Source organism: Eptesicus fuscus, chromosome 16 (assembly GCF_027574615.1).
Source record: "Eptesicus fuscus isolate TK198812 chromosome 16, DD_ASM_mEF_20220401, whole genome shotgun sequence".
Lineage (NCBI taxonomy): Eukaryota > Metazoa > Chordata > Mammalia > Chiroptera > Vespertilionidae > Eptesicus > Eptesicus fuscus.
The window spans coordinates 6,137,974-6,142,128 of NC_072488.1; the positions used below are offsets into that span (position 1 = coordinate 6,137,974).

The window sequence follows — 4,155 nt, forward strand, 5'->3', positions numbered from 1 at the left end:
ACATGAAAATAAATAACAATGCCCCTACGTTATAAGTTCTTTGAGGGGGCTATGTACAGAACACGCTGAACATCAATCAAAATATAATAATCATAAATATCTATGCATCCAACATTGGAGCACCCAAATATATCAAGCAAAATTTAACAGAACTGAAAAGAAAAATAGACAACATTGCAATAATAGTGGGAACTATCAACAATGGGTAGATCATATGAACAGAAAATCAGTAAGGAAACAGCAGTCTTAAACAACATTATAGACCAAATGGACCTAATAAACAGCATTCCCTCCAACACCAGCAGAACACATGTTCTTACCCAATATACATGTAACATTCCTCAGGATAGATCATATGTTAGGTCACAAAATAAATCTTAACAATTTTTTTAAAAAGACTGAAATAACAGCAACTATTTTTCCCAACCACTATGGTATGAAATTAGAAAACAATAACAAGAGGAAGTTTGGAAAATTCACTAATACGCGGATATTAAACATGCTCCTGAACAACCAATGGGTTAAAGTAGAAATCAAAAGGGAAATAAAAACTGTCTTGAGATTGAGATGGAAACACAACATACCAAAATGTATGGGAAGCAGCAAAAGCAGTGTTGAAAGAGAAGTTTGTAGTGATACTGCCTATATTAAAAAATAGAAAGATCTCAAGCGAAAAACCCAACTTTATAACTCAAGAAATTAGAAAAGAAGAACAAAGTTAAGAGAAGAAAGAAAATAATGAAAAGTAGAGCAGAAATAAATGAAATGGAGACTAGGAAAAAATAGAAAAGATTATCAAAATAAGAGTTGGTTATTTGAGAAGATGCAAATTGTAACCACAATGAGATATGACCTCATACCTTTAGGATGGCTATATGGCTATTATAAAAAAGACAAGAGATAACAAGTGTTGGCAAGGACGTGGATAAAACAGAACCCTAGTGTACTGTGTTGTTGTTGTTGTTGTTGTTGTTGTGTGTGTGTGTGTGTGTGTGTGTGTTTTAATGTAAATTGGTATGGTCATTACAGAAAAAGGTATGAAGATTCCTCAAAAAATTAAAAATAAAACTACCATATGATCCAGCAGTCCACTTGTGAGTAGATATACAAAGAAATGAAAACAGGATCTCAAAGAGATATCTACATTCCCATGTTCATTGCTACATTATTCAGCCTTAAGAAAGAAACAAATCCTGCCATTTGCAAAAATGTAGATGGACCTAGAGGTCAGAAATCAGACATGGAAAAATAATTTACTAAAAGACCTCACTTATGTAAATTTCAGCAGCACAACTTTATAATACAGCATCTGTACACTGCATTGTGTGCTCACTACCTGAAGTCTAGTCTCCTTCCATCACCATATGTTTGGCCCAATGATATCTGGTACATAATAGATTCTCAATAAATATTTAACCATCCTTATTATGGCAGCACATATACTAAAATTGGAATGATACAGAGAAGGTTAGCATAACCCCTGAGTAAGGATAACACGCAAATTCGTTAACTGTTCCATATTTTTAGAGAGTTAAATGTTATGTGAGGTGATGAAGGTATTGACTTTGTGGTAAACATTTCCCAGTATACATGTGTATCAAATCATCATTCACCATAAACTTATGCAATATTGTCAATGATATCTCAATAGAGCTGAATGGGAGAGGAAAATGAACCCCTCCAATCCTATCTAATAAATGAGTAATATGCAAATTGACCATACCCCCACTACACCCAAAAGTCACGCCCACCAGCCAATCAGGGACAGTATGCAAATTAACCCAACCAAGATGGCTGCGGCCACAGAGCGAGCAGGAGGCTTGGGTTTCCCCGGCAATGGAGGAAGCCAAACTTCTGAAGTCCTGGCCTGCCCTGGCCTCCGCTGAAGGCTACAATGTTTCAATTATGGAAGATAAATAAATCCCAACAAAAAATGGCTGTGGCCACAGAGCGAGCAGGAGGCTTGGCTCCGCTCAAGGCTACAAAGTTTCAATTAGAGAAGATAAATAAATCCCAGATACCAGGGCTTCCGCTTGAGTCGCTGGGGGGGCATGGCTGGCCTGCAAACCACCACAGGCCCCTTGCCCAGGCTGCCCCACACCCCAAGGGAACCCCCACCTTGATCCAGGACACCCTTCAGGGCAAACCAGCTGGCCCCCACCTGTGCACCAGGCCTCTATCCTATCTAATCCTATCTAATATAATAATATGCAAATTGACCATCACTCCAACAAACAAGATGGCTGCCCCCATGTGGACACAAGATGGCCGTCACAAGATGGCCAGCAGGGGAGGGCAGTTGGGAGGGACCAGGCCTGCAAGGGAGGGCAGTTGGGGGTGATCAAGCCTGCAGGGGAGGGCAGTTGGGAGGGACCAGGCCTGCAAGGGAGGGCAGTTGGGGGTGATCAAGCCTGCAGGGGAGGGCAGTTAGGGGTGACCAGGCTGGCAGAGGAGGGAAGTTGGGGGCGACCGGGCCTGCAGGGAAGGGCAATTGGGGGGGGACCCAGGCCTGCAGGGGAGAGCAGTTGGGGGGGACCAAGCCTTCAGGGGAGGGCAGTTAGGGGTGACCAGGCCTGCAGGGGAGGGCAGTTAGGGGTGACTAGGCCTGCAGGGGAGGGCATTTAGGCATCAATCAGGCTGGCAGGCGAGTGGCTAGGGGGTGATCAGGCTGGCAGGCAGAAGCAGTTAGGGGCAATCAGGAAGGCAAGCAGGTGAGCAGTTGGGAGCCAGCATTCCTGGATTGTGAGAGGGATGTCCGATTGCCCATTTAGGCCCAATCCTACTGGGATTGGGCCTAAATGGGCAATCGGACATCCCTCGAGGGTTCCCAGATTGGAGAGGGTGCAGACTGAGCTGAGGGACACAACCCCTGTGCATGAATTTCATGCACTGGGCCTCTAGTAAATAAATAAACATAGAAAATGGAAAGAATTAAGTCAGAATTTGCCATAGGTCAAAAAATTATACACATTAAAGTGTTTGTGTTCCCTTGTGTACTTGTTCAGCACAATGAAATGTATTTGTAAAAACTGAAAGAATAGACCCAACTGGAGTGTTTGTATTACTAACACTCAACTGGAAAATATATAGGTGTTCATTATCAGCACTTGATTAAATAGTGATAGTACTGCTATTCAACGAAATAATCCACAAGCATTAAAAGACTGTTGTAAACATAAGGTTGACCTTTAAAAAGTTGAGGATGTATAAAATGAAAAATGCAAATCATAAAATTTATGCAAACATGTTTATATTTTGGTATTTTATACAAATGTCTGGACAGTAACTACTTCCAGTGGGATCGAGAGTGGATGCAGGGAGAACGGACTGTGTTTATTTCATACCATTCTCTTATATTTGATTATTTTTATAACAAGCACATATTATTTCTGTAATAACCATTTTAAAACTCCATTTTCCTCTAAGAGAAAAGCTATGCAAGTTCCCTTGGCATTTTCTGCATTCTAAAACTAAGTATAGAAAGAAGCTGAGAGATCTCTTTAATACTCTGCCCAAGTGAGTACAGATTTTATTGGCGACAGAAGCAATATAAATATTGATCAGCAAAACTCATAGTCATCTTATGGGGAAAAAGACTATCTTATGTATGACTCACATTGAATTGTCTAAAGCATAAAATAAAAATGCAGGCCTCCTATGTAACCCACAAAGAAATCAAAAGCCATGGGACTGTATCTTTATTGTGTTTTTGAAAAAGTGGTTTTATAGTGGGAAATCAGAGACTATGGTACAGCAGCAGTTTAATTTAGTTCCTTTAAAATAGTAATAAAGTTTGCTGAGAAACTTGGTAGATGTTTTCGGGTATAAATCTCAGAATTTTACTGACATATTGATGTAGATGTGATTCGTTCAAAATGAGAAATAAGCTTTTCCCATTTATACAGCATTTTTTTCCTGTTTATAATTATTGAAACAGAGTTTGTGAATATCTGCTTTCTTCAATTAAAAAGAATTGTTTTAGGTTTAAGTATAGCTAATTAAAACTTTTGAAGCTGCTTTTTAAATTAAATGTAGTGGGTAACACTAGTTAATAACTTTATATAAATGTCAGGTGTACTTTATAATACATCTGTATACTGCATTGCGTGTTTACCACCAGAAGTCTAGTCTCCTACATCACCATATATTTGATCC

The 4,155-nt window shown here is 39.7% G+C and overlaps 1 non-coding gene across 1 annotated transcript; it reads left to right on the forward strand.

The window, feature by feature from the left end:
* Positions 1 to 1,422: 1,422 nt before the first annotated feature.
* LOC114230374 (U6 spliceosomal RNA) lies at positions 1,423 to 1,525 on the forward strand. Its single transcript, XR_003616270.2, has one exon. It is a non-coding gene; the product is annotated as a U6 spliceosomal RNA (small nuclear RNA).
* Positions 1,526 to 4,155: the final 2,630 nt, after the last annotated feature.